Source organism: Colossoma macropomum, unplaced genomic scaffold (genome assembly GCF_904425465.1).
Source record: "Colossoma macropomum unplaced genomic scaffold, Colossoma_macropomum, whole genome shotgun sequence".
Classification (NCBI taxonomy): domain Eukaryota; kingdom Metazoa; phylum Chordata; class Actinopteri; order Characiformes; family Serrasalmidae; genus Colossoma; species Colossoma macropomum.
Window position 1 is genome coordinate 22,270,400 of NW_023494798.1, and position 18,552 is coordinate 22,288,951.

An 18,552-nucleotide genomic window follows, 5' to 3' on the forward strand; every position below is an offset into this window, starting at 1 on the left:
CATCTTTCTTTTGATTCAATGAATCAAACTGAGCAGAATACAATCCTTTAAACATTATACTTGATAAAGTTTTTAGGGCGCTCTGTTTGGTGAGGACTTATCACACCTTTTTCTTCAGTTTGCTCCGTTCTGACATATGTGAACACTCCACCCGTATTCGGGTCTGCAGCAAACAGGCGAACCGGTTCTCTTCTACAGGCACTACGGCGCTGTACAGTCAGCATAGCAACTATTTTAACGACTGACTTTTTAGACACTGAGCACAAGCTTCTGTTAAAAACAATAGACAAGCCATGAAATAATATAGAAGTGATGCGTTTTAATTTCAACTCATGGATCACAGCAGAGCGTATTTTTGGCTGAGCATCAGCGACCTGAGTGGTTAAACTCAAACCGATAAACCAATGAAAAAGAAGCAGATATCAGGTCAGATTTATCATTATTGTTAATTGTGATGACACTAATCCAGAAGCCTGGTGAGAGGAGTGTGTGGTTTATTTCAAATGAATCACAAAAACCCTCAAAACTAGAGACATCTCAAGACCAAACAATTAGACTTTTGGAAAAGCCAGTGGAGCATTTTCAGTGAAGATGCGATGGACTGCAGCATTCTATTCTTGCTTTTCTTCTTTCCCCTTTTTGACATCACTACAACCATGTGGCTTTTTAAATATTACATTTTTTTAACATACCAGCAAATTTTGCAAACCTACTGACAAAGAGAATGGCCAATCTGATCTTTTTCAGGATGCAATCTTCAGGTTTTCAGTGTCAGCATTTAAGAGAGGAAAAATAAAGTTGTATTCAATAAAGTTGATTTTAGTTTTCCCGTGGGATGCTATGCTTTGTAGTTATACACAGGTGGGCCTATGATTTTCCTACACCCAGTTTAATACACAACTTACATTCACAGATTTAGATTTCATACAGAACATTAATATTGTTTATGATTTCATCTACTACTACAAAAACTTTATTTTGTGCACAAAATATAAGATGGACATGATTAAAATATAACAGCATAGAGCCAAATTTTTAAATTAGGCCCTACATCAAATTCAATATGATAATACTTTAATAATAAAACAAAACAATAATAATGAAAATAAGAATGAATAAGGAATAAAGAATAATAATGAAAATAATAAAAAAGCACTGCTGTGTCTGATCCACTCATATCAGCGCAACACACAGTAACAAACCACCACCACATCAATTTTACTGCAGTGCTGAGAATGATCCATCACCCAAATAGTACCTGCTCTGTGAGGGTCCATGGGGGTCCTGACCACTGAAGAACAGGGTAAAAGGGGGCTAACAAAGTTAAATTTGATCTTTTGTTTTTATTATTATTTTTAAGCAATATGAATACATAATTATCAGCTTTTTCTTTTTTGGGGCTGTGCAAAACAACAGCTTAACATATATCATTTTTAGTATTAAATAAAATGGTAAATAGTATTTGCTACTTAGTTTTGACTGTTTACATTACATGAACCTTAAATATGATGCACTTTCACTTTTATAGTAAGAATAATCACAGTGTATCTATCACTGCTGGAGAGTGGTGAATAACATGTAATTAAATTTAACTACATTTTGCAGCAGCTGCTGGTGGTTAAACTGCATTCATGTCCTCATTTGATCATCTCCCGAGGCTCATGTTAACTTCCTATTGGAATTTCTGTTCCACCTTAAATAGAGCCACACTTAGACGCTAACGACCGAACAGGCGCCTGAAAGTGCTACGTAATTTAAGGTGGAACGGGAAATAAGAATAAGAAGCTATCCTCGGCTTCATCTAATTTCTATCCACTGTACGAGTTACAGTCAGCAAACTGGGGCTGGACAACTTAAGGTGGGGCCGCTGGTTTAACTCCTGAATTACTACCTATACACACTTGGATGTAACGTTTAGTTTGTCTGGGTTTCCGCTCGGAGTTCGCCATTTTTAGATCTTGTGCCGCTGACAGGCGTATCATAGCAACGCTGACAGCGCCTCTCATGGGTCGTAAGTCTCACCCGAGTCGGTTTATGGAGTAGTTTAGGGGATAGGAGTTTATGAGGAGCCTGGCCACTTACTACTTAGTAAGTAAGTAAGTAAAGTTTATTTATATAGCGCTTTTTACAACAGGTGTTGTCACAAAGCAGCTTTACAAGGAAATGAGCATTACAAAGAAAAGAAATCCGGGTCCAAGCCCCCATGAGCAAGCCAGTGGCGACAGTGGCAAGGAAAAACTCCCTAGGGAAACAGGAAGAAACCTTGAGAGGAACCAAGACTCAGAAGGGGAAGCCATCCTCCTCTGGTCGACACCGGATAGTAAAACATTGTTAGTATAAAGTATTATAGTACAAAAAAAAAGGGTAAAAGGAGGAGCAAACAATTAATTTGAATAGTTTAGTTCATGCAGAAGCAGCATCAGTGGGGTCAGGTTGTGGGGGTGAGGTTTGCACGACGAGCAGTGGCACCCGATCAAGGCAGAAGAGGCAGCAGCATCAGACGCACAGGATGGGCAGCTGTTCAACTCGGCAAAGGAAAGAAAGGAAAAACACAGAGTCAGTTCTACAATGGGTGATTGATTAATTTGAATTAGTTTAAATGATTGGTTCAGGTGAATGATTTTGATTAGTTCATGTAGCAACAGCAGTAGTATCAGTGGGGTCAGGTTGTGAGGGTGAGGTTTGTACGGCGTTGTACAGCAGGAGGCTCAATGTTGGTAAGCCGGTCCAGAGGGCTGGCGAGCAGTGGCACCCGATCGAGGCAGAAAAGGCAGCAGCATCAGAACGCACAGGACGGGCAGCTGTTCAACTCGGCGAAGAAAAGAAAGGAAAACACACAAGAGAGGAAAACACACAGAGAGTCAGTTCTGTAATGGGTGACCGATCACAAAGAGACTCTGGCAGGTATAGAACTGACAGGGAAAACTAATTAACAAAGGCTTGACTATACAAGTACGTTTTTAGCCCAGACTTAAACACTGAGGCTGTGTCTGAGTCCCGAACATTAACAGGAAGACTATTCCAAAGCCGGGGGTCTTTGTATGAGAAAGCTCTCCCCCCTGACGTAAGTTTATTAATTCTAGGTACTAATAGTAAGCCAGCACAGCCTTGTGATCTAAGTAGGCGGGATGGTTCATAGTAGGAGAGAAGTTCACTCAGGTACAGAGGGGCGAGTCCGTTTAGAGCTTCATAAGTCAGTAAGAGAATTTTATAATCAATCCGAAATTTAACTGGCAACCAGTGTAAGGTTGATAAAACTGGGCTGATATGGTCGAACTTTCTGGTTCTTGTAAGGACTCTGGCTGCAGCGTTCTGGACTAGCTGAAGCTTGTTAAGGCTTTTGCTGGGACATCCAGCCAGCAGGGCATTACAGTAGTCTAGCCTTGAAGTAATAAATGCATGAACTAACTTTTCTGCATCCTGTAGAGATAATGCATTTCTCAATTTAGCAATATTGCGGAGATGCAGGAAGGCTGTTCTAGTAATATTAGTTATATGTGCGTCGAAGGACAGATCAGGGTCTATAATGACACCAAGGCTTTTTACAGATGAGCTGCATGAGATGCAACTGAGAAATTGTTAAGTTTAAGTGTAAAATCAGACAGTTTGTTTCTAGTTGCTTTTGGACCAAGAAGCAGAACCTCTGTTTTATCCGAGTTTAGAAGGAGAAAGTTACTCGACATCCAGTCCTTTATGTCTTGTATACAATCTTCAGTCTTGCTAAGGTTAATTCTATCATCTGGGTCACTTGCTAAATATAACTGAGTGTCATCGGCATAGCAGTGGAAGTTTATGCCGTGTTTACTGATAATGGTGCCTAGTGGTAGCATATATAATGTGAATAATACAGGTCCTAAAACAGAGCCTTGTGGAACACCATACTTTACTTTTGTGAGAACAGATGATTCACCGTTTATATTCACAAACTGATAGCGATCAGTGTGGTAGGACCTGGACCAGGAAAGAGCTATTCCTGTTACCCCTACAAGGTTTTCTAGTCTGTCTAGTAACATAGTGTGGTCTATTGTGTCAAATGCCGCACTAAGATCGAGGAGGACTAACAAGGACACATGATCTTGGTAAAAACAAAAATAATAGATCATTTACAATTTTTACTAGTGCTGTCTCTGTACTATGATGTGGCCTAAAACCAGATTGAAATTTTTTGTGTATTTGATTCCTATGCAAATAGGAGCTTAATTGTTTTGCTACAACTTTTTCCAAGATCTTTGATATAAAGGGGAGAATCGAGATGGGTCTATAATTTGACAGTTCGCATGGATCGAGGTTCGCTTTCTTAATCAGCGGTCTAATTACTGCTAGTTTAAGAGATTTTGGGATGTACCCAAGGCTAAGAGAAGAGTTTATTATTGACAGAAAAGGCTTGGTTATTTCTGGCAAAATTTCCTTGAGTAAACCTGTAGGAATCGGATCTAACATACAAGTAGATGTTTTTGCGGAAGAGACTATTTTAACTAGTTCATTTTCTTGGAGTAAGGTAAATGATTCCAGCCTCTCTGCAGGGATTATAATATTTTCAACGCTGAGGCTGGCATTAAGGGGAAGCAGGTTTGTAGAGTTTAATTGTATATTCAGAATTTTCTGCCTAATTTTTTAAATTTTATTACTAAAGAAGTTCATAAAATGCTAGAGGCTGGTGGCATCTGGGGTTCACTAACTGTTTTGTTCTCGGTTAGTTTAGAGATTGTGCTGAAAAGTAATCTAGGATTATTTTTATTGTTTTCTATGAGAGAGGAGAGATAGGCTGAGCGTGCTGTACCAAGTGCTCTTCTATAGTCTATAAGGCTCTCCTTCCAGGCGGACTGGAACACTTCTAGCTTAGTGAGGCGCCGTTTTCGCTCAAGTTCTCTGGCGGTCTGTTTTAAAGCCCGAGTGTTGTCATTATACCAGGGGGCGAGTTTTTTCTGCCTTACTTTTTTACTTTTTAATGGAGCCACACTATCTAGAGTAGATCGAAAATTATCCTCTAAGAGCTTGGTCATAGTATCTAACTCAGTAGGATTAGATGGACAGCTGACAGAAGCTGATAGTTTTGGAAGGTTTCTAATAAAGCTACCAGCTGTGGAAGGAGTTATCGTCCGCTTGACACAATAACATGGCGATGAACGCATATTACCACTAATTTGAATTTCGTAAGAGATTAAGTAATGGTCAGAGACTGCTGTGCTCTGGGGGAGAATGGCTAAGTTATCTATGTCTACACCAAAGGTCAGTATTAAGTCTAGAGTGTGGTTGTGGTAGTGTGTGGACCCCTTTATGATTTGGGTGAAACCTATGGAGTCTATAGTAGATGTAAATGCCTTGCTTAGTGCATCTTGAGGATTGTCAAAGTGGATATTAAAATCTCCGACAACTATTATTTTATTTGAAAGCGTTATTAGACTTGACATAAACTCAGAGAATTCCTGTAAGAACTGAGAATACGGCCCTGGCGGCCTGTAGACTGTAATTAGTGCAACAGAATTTTTATTTGTTCCTTGATCACTTATATTAAGAAAAAGAACTTCAAAAGAAGAGAATGTATAGCCTACTTTCTGGCTCACGCCTAAAGCTTTAGTATGGATGGTTGCTATACCGCCACCTCGGCCGCTTAAACGAGGGCTATGTAGCCTAGGGGTGTGGCTTCGTTTAAACTGAAGTATTCATCGGGTCTAATCCACGTTTCTGTGAGGCACAGAGCATCAAAACTGTGATCGGTAATAATTTCATTTACAACGGCGGCTTTAGGAGTAAGGGATCTTATGTTAAGCAGTCCTAGTTTTTAGACCAAAGGTGCTGTCACTGCAAACTGGTATAACTGGTCTGATATTAATCAAGTTACTGAAGCAAACTTTTCGAGGCTTTTTGATGTTTTGTTTTATTCGGGGAACAGACACAGTCTCTATTGGGAGAAACCTTTGAGCATTTATATTTATAGAATGAATATTTGTATTGGCAGTTACCCTATTTACAGTATAAATGCTAGCAATCGCATTATCTTCAGCAGTAGCACTAGCATTATGAGCTGTAGCGTTTCTATCTTTGCCGCTACTTACGTGGCCTTCACTCTGACGTCAGCGGATGGCCCTCTCGATGTTCCGTGAGAGAACTATGGATCCCAGGCGACTGGGGTGGAGGCCATCCCTCCGGTAGAGCGCTGGCCCCCCGTTTGATACACTTCCCCTCGTTATATCAAATACAGGACTGCAAAACAGCAGAGGGCGCCCGCGAGCGAGTTCTCAATGAATGGAGGTGAATGAAGCTAAACCGCTAAAAACGAAAAGTTAAAATAGTTTCTAATCACTTGTCCAGAGCTTTTCGTTAATACATATCTGATGGTTTATAGCTGTTACTTTCATAACCTCTGCCATTGCTGTTTTCTTTCCTTCTTGACATTTGGAGCCCACCATCGACTTAAGGGCATTTTTAAACAGAAGGACTTCATTGGGGTCAGGATTCACATCAACATTTATGGAACTTCCACAGTAGAGAATGAAGGAGATGCTTCTCCAAAATACCACCATACTCAGGTGTCGTTTTTCAGGGTTCGTGCCAGCAGTGCTTTCTAAACTGTAGGATGAACACTCCTTATTTTGACTTAAATATGTTGCTTTTTCTCAAGACTCACTGGAAATGAAATATTAATTTGATGTAATTAACCATGTTTATTAAATCATGAAAGAGGTTTTTAAGTAAGCACTGTTGCAGATTGGCATAAGATACAGATCATCACCAAATAAAGTGTTTGGCTAGACAGCAACCTAGCACAAAACTTAAGCATATAGAATAGCTAGTCAGTGACCCCCGTTGTAACATTCATCCATTTTAAACTCCATACTAAACCACAGTTTTGCAAATAGACTCTAATCAAAGCTAAATTCTGTTTCTGAATGTAGAGAAGAACAGAATATCAGAGCTGCTGCGATTACAATAAAAAATATTTATGTTAATTACAGCAATCACTCAAATATGAATAAAGAGAAAGTTTTTATGACATTATAAAATATTGATCAAGGTCATAAGACCAAACTAAACAAATAACTCATTTAAGAGTCACAAATTCATTGTTATGGAACTAAAATTGGATGAAAAGACAAAAGAAAAATACAATACAATTAGAAACTAGTTAATTAACTAGTTAATGAATATTTAAGCATTCTCAAGCATAAGATTAAGATACAAATATAAATGTTGTGGCATAAGGATAAAAATAATGATCATTAAAAAAAGATAAAACTAATTAAATAAACCAGAATACAGTATGACAGACATAACAATTGTAGACTACAGGAGAAGAGAAATATACCCCCCCACACACACTTTCAAACCTACTAGACAGTATGTATATAAACATGTTAGGTGGCAGTTCGTGGCATATAAATCAGAATATTTATCATGGTTAGGAATCAGACATCATATTTTTATAGAGAAATAATAAAGGTTTGTAGGATAAAAAATTAACATACAAGAAACTGTTATCACTCCCTCAAACAGCCAAACCACCAGAGCATCTAACACACTAAGACATGTTAGTACAGCCTCATTGACTGTTAAGCAGTGAATTCAGGATATTGTAATTAAAACTGTAATAGTTAGGCTCAATGATAATAGCAAAAAAAGATAAAAACAAATGAAATAAACCAAAGTATATGTATGAATGTATGTATGTATGACAGATATACAAACTATATTTAACAATAAGAACATATACCAACAAAAATCATGAATAACAGTCTCACTGACTGTTAAGCAGTGAATTTAGGATATTTGAATATTCTTAAAGTTTGAAGTTAACTTTGTATAACTGAGTTTTGGTCATAAATGAGTAACTGAGATAATTTTCCTTTTAACACAATATTTACAGAAATGCCCTCTTCTGTCTGCACCCTTTAAATCTTCAATCAGACGTCACTGCAAATGGCTAGTTTTGAACAGTGCAGTAATACAGGCTTTCCAGCAACAGCATCACACTCTCTAATACATACATTTACCATTCTCACTACGAGTGAATAATGAGTGACACATCTGGGCAGCCAAAACACTTCTTTTTAGGATTTAAGGCATACAAGCTTTCTTCATGGACCTGTAAGAGAAGACTCTTCTAATAGATTTCAAATAAGGTACAACCACATTTCCAAAAAAGTTGGGATGAAAAGCATTGTATAAAAATGAGTTTTGAAATGAGACTTCAAAGCTGACAGAGAGGACAATCTGATTTCCTGTGTGAGATGGTACCCTGACAGCAAAAGAACGATCACCTTTCATTTTCATCATGGATGGGCGGATGGTAAGCAGTGTGAGGCAAGATGATCTAAGAGGCCAAACCCCAGTGTAGGGTTGTAAGGTCAGAGGTGGTGCTAAAAGTTATCAATAGGACCACACAACACTTCTCATAACCCAAGTATAGCCAGACTCATGACATTTGGACCACGTCCGGCCCACACGACACGTGCCACAACCCATGTCTAGGCCGGCTCATGACATTTGGCCCATGTCCGGCCCACACAACACTTGCCAGTGCTGTAAAACTGAGCTGTAAGTGCCAAAAGTGGCACAGATCAAGTCTTATGCCATTGGCATAACACTTTAAAAGCACAGGCTAGCTAGGTTAACGAAATGGCTATCAGCTCAAGGTTTATGCGTTACACTTAATTGCTAATTCATAGTGTCTACTGTTAACTTATTCCTTTTAAATGTCCAGAGTAGTTAGCTAACGTTAGCTAACCCGAGCTAATGCGCTAGCTCTGAGCTTAAGTGCTAACTGTGAGTTAACATTATACTACTCTAAGCATTTAAAAGGAATGGCCTGTGCTTTTCAAGTGTTATGCCATAATGGTACAGGGCATTAGTTTGTGGTAAGCATGTTAGCTCTGCTAGTTTTTGCATCATTATTTGGTTTCTAAAGTAAATCTCATCTATTCCAGACAAGCTGTTATTGGAGTTCTTTGACTGCTTACAGTGCAACAACTTCCAAAGTGACCGAGAACATTCAGTCTGCAGAGGGATTTGATGGAAAAGCTGATTGTGGTGTTATTTCAGATTATCAACTGAAAATACCATTATTATATTACTGAAATCCTTGAATCCCTGAAGTCCTTGCTTCTAATTTTAAAAAAAAATATTGCTTGTTTTAACTTGTGTATTCACTGGTCATTGTATGAGGTTCATCTGCAGTAGACCAAAACATTTCTGTTTTGTGTATTTGCTTTTGTGCATTAATAATTTTTGTACTTTGAAAATGTCTATAATTGTGATGCACAATAAACAATTTTGCTACCTTCTAAATATTTTTGCTTTTTGTTTTGGGTTTTTTTTGGGGGGATTCTGTAGTGGGGAAAATCAGTGTATGTAAAACAAAGCATTGTGATCATAATCTCACGATGGAACAGCACAAAGTCTCTGTATAACTTCATAGGTTACTACCACCATAGGTGGATTTAGGAATCCACCTCTTGCCAAAGTAGGATATAATGTACATCTCAGAAAGAGCCCATGTGTAACATATTGTAGAATATAATCATGTACTTAAAATCTTTAGCCAAACAGCAGTTTATTCAGTTTTATATTTGTTTAACAACCCTCTAGTAGTTACAGTAATTATTGCATAGAGAATCAGAAAATATAGCTGTTTATTAACTTAAATTTTGAAACAGTGTCTCATACACAGTTGGCTTGATCTCATGTGTGTATGCATTTCATAAAGGCACACTGAATGGATTGACACATATACTTTAGAGACATGCGCAACAGTTTTTATTCTATGGACCACTTAAGTATCGTTTTTCACACATTTTTGTCATCTGATTTAAATAAAATGTCTGAAAGATTATATTCTAAACCCACTTGAACAGTGCTACAAGGGGGATGTCAGATTTAGCCTGTATTTCAGTGGCCTCTCCACACCACTCAAGAATTTTTTTGTGCCATGGTTTAAAATTCATGCAGAAACATTGGGAAAATGTGTTTTGTGAATGTAGAAAAATAGCACTCTTTGACTTGAGGCATGCGGTCTACAGAATGGCCAGCTGCATATGTCCTTGAAGATATGCATAGAAAAATTGATCATTGGGTAGAAATATTACCAATACTTTGCATGTTCTGCAGTAAATGAGTGTGGCATCCTGAAGGGTCTCATCTGGGCCGGGGACCAAGGTGGGTACTCAGCCATAACCGTGTGCCATATATGAGCCAGATCTGGAACACAGCCGTTAAAGTTACACACTTTACAGTATATGGGCCACATCCCTTAGTTCCACTCACTTTACAATATATGGGCCTAATCTGGGCCACATCTGTTAGTTCTGCTCACTTTACAATATATGGGCCTAATCTGGGCCACATCTGTTAGTTCTGCTCACTTTACAATATATGGGCCTAATCTGGGCCACATCTGTTAGTTGTATTCATTTTACAGTGTATGAGCCTCGTCTGGGCCACATGCACTAGTTCTCCTTGTTTTACAGCATATGGGTCAGATCTGGATGGGGGACCCACATACATTCATGTCCCTAAGTACAGTTATTTCTACAAATGAGGTGATGGTCTTTTTCCTAAACTATGATACGAGTTCAAGTAGAATAACCAAGGTTATGAAACTATTTAACTTTTTAGCTCTTTTGTTCTGTTGTAGTTGTAAAAAAGGAATCATAAAAAAGTATTTGCAGAATAGCCTAAAATTAGGACATGATTCCATGACTCTGGATCCGTGTGTATGAAAACATTGCATTGAGTAACATCATATACTGGTCAAATTTGACCAGGTAGGTAACTATTTACAGAAGTGTAGACATTATTCAAGTCTTTTGTTTAAGTGGGAGCTCTAAGTCATAAGTGTTGTATGAGTAGCACTAATAGCTCTAAGTTAATTTTTTGTAAGACTTTCAGGCGTTAAAATGTTTAAAAACGTTTAATAAAATCGCTGAACGTTTAAAAGAAAGACAACATCCGGTGTTCATCCAAACATAAGTTGTAATTATAATATGCTTATTTATAATATTTTTCATTTTCAACACAGGCCATTTCGGTAGAGGCATTCAAGTACAAAATGGCCGCGGCGTGGCTCTGCTGTGGAGCGCTGACGTTGCCATGAAGCGAACAGTGAGCTCTCACTTCTTGTCATTGTAAGTTCTTCGACATTATGGTGTTAGAAAAGCTGGTAGCACAGCAGAGGCAGCTCTGCTGTGCCCCTAAAACTTGATTGGCTGTTTCTACTCAGATACCACAGAGAAAAACATCCTCACTGCACAGTTTCCCCTTTGCAACCAAAACGTAACGAAATACGAGCATTACGTGCAGGATCTGAATGCATAAGTGTGATGATTAAGTTGAGTAACAATAAACTAAACGGGTTGCTTATTTTTATGATTTCACATAAATCATTAGACCTAGAAGGCTCTGAAGGTTCCTCACTGCAATGAAGTGAGCAGTGAGTGGAAGCAGTGTTTCTAATAAATTGGACAAGGACGGTATTTGCAGACAGCGCATAGACTCGGCTCCTGTTTGAAGGTGAATGAATCATCGGATGTTCGATTCATTGAACCGAACAGTTCGTTCGTAGGAACAGAATCGGTGAACGAAGTGAGCTCTCCAGCGCTGTTAATGGGGGTACATCACCACCTAGCGTTTGATCGAGGAACTGCACCGGCTTTCTTTTGAGAAACGGAGTTTTATTCACTTCTCATTATTTAAATTTGCAGCTTTGTGTTAACATTTATGAGCTTAAGACTTTTCTTGAGGACGATATTTTCTTGTTTTAAAACGGTTGGTTTAAAATTAACCCCATGTGTAGGCCTGTAGCAGGACCCCATAGTGTTAAGACTGGAATCGCACATGTTCTGAGTGACATCTTTTATAGAACGGTCGTTTATACGCCCGATGACGTCATATGCTCTATAGAAAGGACGGATCGTGACGTCATCACGTGGCCGATGCCGTAACTGGGGAGAGGTTGTTTTATATATATATATATATATATATATATATATATATATAGGAGTGAAAAAGCTTGTCTTTCCTCATTGCACTTAAGCGGTGCAGTACTGTGCTCTTTGTGTTCATCACTCTGTGAGAACCGAAAGCCTTTTGTTTGAGAGAGCAGCTGGAGGCAGCTCATAAAGCGGAAAGAGAGCAGCACGAGGCAGCTCAGAGAGCGGATAGAGAGCGGCTCGAGTCAGCTCATAGAGCGCAGACAGAGCGGCCCGAGAGTGCTCCTATAGCGGAGAGAAAGTATATGGAGAAATTTTATAAAGCGGCGAGAGAGCACCTCGAGAGTGCTCTTGAAGAGGAGAGAGCAGAAGGCGGGCGTGGACACCTACCTGCTGGGGCAAATGGAGCAGCTGGCAACAGAACTGAGAAAGGAGGACAATGGGGCTGGAGAAGGGTCAGAAGTCGAGATCTGCCAGCTGAAAAGCACAATCCTCAATATGGAGACGGAGATGCAGAATGAAAGAGAGAGGTGGAGAGCAGAAAAGGAGATGATGATGAGAGAAAAGGAACTCGCGGAGGCCATGGCCAACTACAAGGCCGCAATGGAGCAGAAGGTGAGGGTTTTGGAGCATGATATGGAGAAAGAAAAGAAAAGAGATGAGAAAAAACGGAGAAGGAGCACAAAAAGAAGGATAAGGAGTTAAAAAAGCAGAACAAGGAGGAAGAGAAGAGGGCGAAGAAGATGCAGGAGGTGAAGTCAGGAAAAAGCTTCTGGAGCAGACTCTGCACTGTGGAGAAGGAAAGTGAAAGTGACACTGATTGAATGAATGAATGAATGAATAAATTAATAAATAAACGAATGAATACGGTGTCACAGCAAATCCTTTGAAAATAAGTACTTTAAAATGTTGATTTCAAAAGAAAGATGCCTTTAATAAACAAATATGATTAACACTTCAAACAACATCTGGTTTTACACTGTAAAAATATCAGCTTCAACTGGAAAACTTAAGTTCAAAAGCTGCATTAAAGGTTCAAGCAAAATCAAATTAGAACGACTATTTATTCAACTCATGACTTTATGTTTAGTTTTGCTTCCTCCCTGCAAGTTGATATTACTATATAGTGTGTGTTGATTCAACTTAGCAACACAAGTGAGTTTTGTTCATTCGTTCCAGTTATTGTCCACAACTTACTTATTTAAGTTAAAAGGAAGACTTGGCGTTAGTTTTTAAATTAAGATCATGTAAAAGTGTTTCATGTTTCAAATTGTGAAATAAAGTTATAACAACAAACACTGCTTTTGAGGCAACATCACACTTTTATTTTCTTGGATGAAAAGTTGAATACAACAATGACTTTTACGCACAAAGGTGTAAAACAAGAAAGCAGCATTCCAAACAGGTGCTCTTTCCAACTGGAATATGATGGAAAACAGCTTCAACATTCAGTTTAGTGTAAATGAAGGAATAATTCAGCAAAAATCAAATTTACACCATTTTCCCCTTACCCCATACGTAACTGATCGGTCAAGACATGTTTGGAGTCCAAATGTTTGCTTCTTTAGTTTATAACTGGAACTGCTGTGTTAGTATTGCTAACAAACACCAGAAGTCAATTGTCACCCAATTGACAACACATCCATATACATGTTTCCCAGATTACTCAGTGTGGTTTAATACGATATGACTTCATACACTGCTGTCTAAAGTGCTGGTCTGTAGCGTTCAGCCATGTGGTGAAGTTCCCACATTTTTATAGTTCATATTAAGTCATACTGTGCATTAAACCATCTGGCTGACATAAATTAAGACCTGAATGCATTTTTGAACATGTATTTATGTAGAAAACGTGGGTGACGGTTGACTTCTAGCTCCAGATTTAAACTAAAAAAGCAAAATGTGCACTCCAGAATGAATCGGCTACATTGCAAGAGGAAAATGGTGTACATGTGACTTTTTTCACCAAACTATTCTTCTAATCTCAGGAGTGTGTATATATGAGTACATGTCAAAGTAAGTATTCCATTATGAGTATTTGGGAGTATTTGAGTGTGTGTGTGCTTACATTATGTTAACAATGATATACAAGAATAAATTCTTTGAAGAGACATGTCTAGAAACTAGTTTCTAGAAACATCCAAAACATCAGGAAACTGAACAAAATCTTGAAATATACATTTTGAATCTCCAAGACCTGCTCATTACACAAGTACATAGATGTGATCATATCAGTGTCCATACTTCCATATTCACAAAGATAGTACAAAAACAAATTCTTTTAAAAGTGACACGTTAAAAGCCAATATAAACCAAAACATTAAGACATTTAACTAAACCTTAAAATATACATTTCAATATCAAAGACCTGTTCACTGCATAAGAACAGGTGTATGTGTATGAGAGAGAGTTTGAGTGCAGAGGATTTGCTGAAATGCAACAAAGCATTGAACAAATTCTACACAACAAGAAATCTTTCCATATGAGAAGTAAAGGGGAAAAGTTTGAAAAAGGCTATTTAGCAAATATTTAATTCTTCAGTGCATCTCTTTCTTTTTTTTGTGTGAGTGCATGTCTGTGTTCAACTTAGCGTGTGCATTAGTATGTCTGGCTGTTCACATGATAGTATGTATGTCCAAGAATGTGTGTGCATGTGTTTACCCATGTTAACAATGAGAATAAAAAAACACATTTTCTTACAAGACGGAACTAAACATATAAATGCATGAAATACACATTTCAATCACTAACAGCTGGTGACAGCCAAGTAGCCAGATGTTTTATAGGTTATATCTTAGAAGCTTGTTTCTCAATCCATGTATTCATGCAGAGGCTTGGTCTATTTTGATCATCACCACTCAAAACTCAAAACAATACTTCATAGCTTGTGGATACACAAGATTCACACAAAAGCTGATACCCATAAGCATGGCAAAGCTGCATGGCACATTTTTGAGGTTGTGTAGTACAATGGTCTCCTCCACCACAACTGCCACACTGAAGTTCCCTCGAGGAAAGGCATCCCGTAGAACACCTTCATGGCCTATCAGGAGCCACATCATGTCTCACCACCACCATCAGATATACATCACGCATCCTGATAGCATTTGCTGGATCTTTGAATAGATAGTGTGGCAGACCAAGCAAAGCTGCAGTCCTTCTCCTCTCATTTGTGTTCTATAGGATATATACAGTACAGTGAGAGATGAAATATAAAACATAGTGACAATTTTTTTGTCATCAGATCCTGCACTTACATATTCCTCGAGGCAGTCCAAAAAGCCTTCGTGTGCTTCTTTCAAGGCACAGCTGCTGCTTTGTACAACTACAGCAGTTTTGGGACCAAACCATCAAGTCAATTGAGAAAAGCCTGGAAAAATGTCGCTAACTCGGCTGATTTAAGTATCAAAAAGCCATCAATGAGTCTGAATGAAGAGCCGTTTGAGAGTCGAATCTTATTGACCTGAACATAAGATGCAGCTCCACACTGCCCTCTGGTGGAGCATAGAGTTCAGACATCTCATGGTTCCGCAGTATGAGAACCTAGAACCGTAAAGAGGAGCTAATTTATTATTTGACTTTTATTCTTTGATGACTATTGAAAAATTCAGAAATTCTGACTCCTAAATGTTTGATATTTAAAGGTAAAGCAGGTGAAATACAAAAATACAAAATCACCGACTCCAACTTTAAAGTTTCACATTTCTTTTTGTTTATTAATGAAGGTTTTATGTGCAGGTTAACTGAATTCCTAGTTAAAAATTTAATGTTATTTCATTTTTATAAATGTATGAAAATATGTGACAAGGATGAATGCAAAAACATTCAAACTTATTGTAGATTATAGTAAGTTTCTAATAAATCCTTTTGTTTTGGCCTTTTTCTTCTTCTTCTTCTTCTTCTTCTTCTTCTTATTATTATTATTATTATAACTTTGTTACATGTGCTACTGCTTATGTGTCGTGAAGTCTGTGATTCAAACACATAAATTATGTAAAAATAAATAAGAAAGTTTTGGACAGCAGGTGTACCCCATGAAATTCAAATGTTGATTTGTGGGACCACAGGACACTTTTCCACTTCCCGTCAGTCCATTTTAAATGAGCTCAGGCCAAAAGAAGGTGGCAGCGTTTTTGGATCCTGTTTACTTATAGTTTCTACTTTGTGTTTTACAGTTTTAACTTACATTTGTGGATGCAGTGATGAGCTGTGTTCACAGACAGTGTTTTTCAGAAGTGTTTCTGAGCCCATGCAGTGATTTCCACTACAGAGTCATGTCCGTTTTTAATACAGTACCATCTGAAGGCCCAAAGATCATAACCAGCAAATACTGGTTTTTGGCCTTGTCGTTTGCATACAGAGATTTCTCCAGATTCTCTGAATCTTTTAATGACATTATGTACCGTAGATGATGAAAAGCAGAAGTTCTTTGCTATTTTATGTTGAGAAACATTATTCTTGAATTGTTGCACTATTCGATTATGCAGTCTTTCACAGAGTGCTAAACTCCTCCTCATCTTTACTTCTAAAAGACTCAGCCTCTCTGGGATGTTCTTTTTATACCCAATAACATCACTGACCTGTTGCCAATTAACCATCAGGTGTTTTTTAAGCATTACACAACTTTACCAGCCTTTTGTTTTCCCCGTCCCAACTTTTTTGGAACATGTTACTGGCATCAAATTCAAAATGGCCATATATTTTTCGAAAGTTTCAACGTTCGATATGTTGTCTTTGAAGCATTTTCAATGAAATATAGGGTTTAAATGATTTGCACATAATTGCATTTTGTTTTTATTTACATTTTTCACAGTGTCCTAACTTTTTTGGAAATGGGATTGTATCTCCTTCTTTTGCTTTGAGGCCCAAATCCTGGAAAGGCAGAGAGAGGAGGAACATCTCCGCCAGCTTCAGAGAGAGAGGAGAGAGATGGAGAGAGAGGTAGAAGAGGTATAGAGGGAGATGAGGAGGCTGAACAAGGAGGAGTGGAAGCTGGAGGAGAGGAGGAGGAGGCAGCAAGAGACGGAGAGAGAGGAAGAGAAAAGACAAAGGGCTCAGCAGAAGAAGTGGACAGAGCGCATCAAGGTCAGCCAGGAAGAGAGGCAGGAGCTGGAGGCGTTCCGAGAGCTGGAGAAACATCTGCAGCTGAGCGAGCTGAGAGCTCTGGAGAGAGAGAGAAAGAGCAGTAGAACAGAGAGGGAGCGTCACAGATCTACTAGAAAGGTGACAGTTCTGATCTTCTTCATCGTTACTGTTAGTGAGAACATTCAGAGAGGCTTCCAGTGAAATCAGACTCTTAAAAGCTTTTTACTCAGATTCATTCGGGCTCTTGATCTGCACATCTTCACTTTGGTCTTCAGGAAAGTGATGTAAACGCTCAGAGATGCACAATATATTGATTGATAATTATTATCGTGGCACTAATATCGCAGACTGCTTTATGCTAATGAGCCAGTAGCAAATCCCTGAGTGTTTTATTATGCGCTGTCCTGGCCAATCACAGACATTCTTGGACGAATAAAGATGTTCAAGTGATCTAACAAACGTAAATAATTTTGGCAAAAATAATGGAGGCCAATCTTTAACCACGACACACCAAGAGTTCAGTCTTGTACTGATTTAATTATGCAATATAAATGGGAAAAATATTTTCATGATTTTTCTCATTGAAAATGACAAAATTAATAGAATTAGAAAAGAAAGTCATATTTTTGGGCAGTACTCTGAATTTTGTTGCCATATGACAACAGCATGTGAAAATGCAACCGCAGTCTGCAATGTACACAGTGGAAGAAAACATGAGCATAACAACCACAAATGCATTAATGTTCATACAGAGTATAACAAGTATAAAAGTAATTAGAGAAGGCTAGATGAAGAGAGAGAAGCATCCTTCAAGAGAAAGGAGATGGAACAGAAAGAATGGGAATTGGAAATATCTTCCAGTTTCAGAAAAAAGGAGAGGAAGCTGGAGAAGCAGAAGAAGAAATGACAGAAAGAGATAGATAGGGAGATCTGCTCCCGGAACCTGTGAAGCAGAGATATGATGATATGAAGTGTTTGGTCCATATGGTGCAGCTCTACTCTCCACAGTCCTGTCACCCTCTCTCAGCAGGTCAGGATCATATGTTTATGTCCACATTTAAAGTCAAAATCACTGTAACATGCAGCCTACATGGATTAATCCCAAACTCTGATTTACTGAGATATCGTTTGTAACTGTTCACCAACAAATGTGGTGTTTCTGTTAAAGTGGCCAGTAACAATACCCGATGTTTTCCTCTGATTGTGTGTTTATTTTCCGTCTCTCTCTCTCTTTCTCTCTCTCTCTCTGCCGTAGCTGTTTAGCTCTCTTTCTGTCTTGGTGGTCTCTCTCTCTCTCTCTCACAATGGGAGTTTGAAGAGTCTTTTTCATGTCTCCACAGTGGATGAGTTGGTGATTCAGTTTGGTCGTGAGGATAAAGAACACTTGGCACTGGACTGCAGCTTCCCCTTGTGCGTGCTGCAAGCCTTCGTCATCGCCCTGTCCTGCTTCGACCAATGACCTCAGTGTCGGCTAGGTGGGGAGCACACCCAGTATTGTTTGTAAACAGGAAACCCGTCCATGAGTTCCCCAGGTAGCTGACCA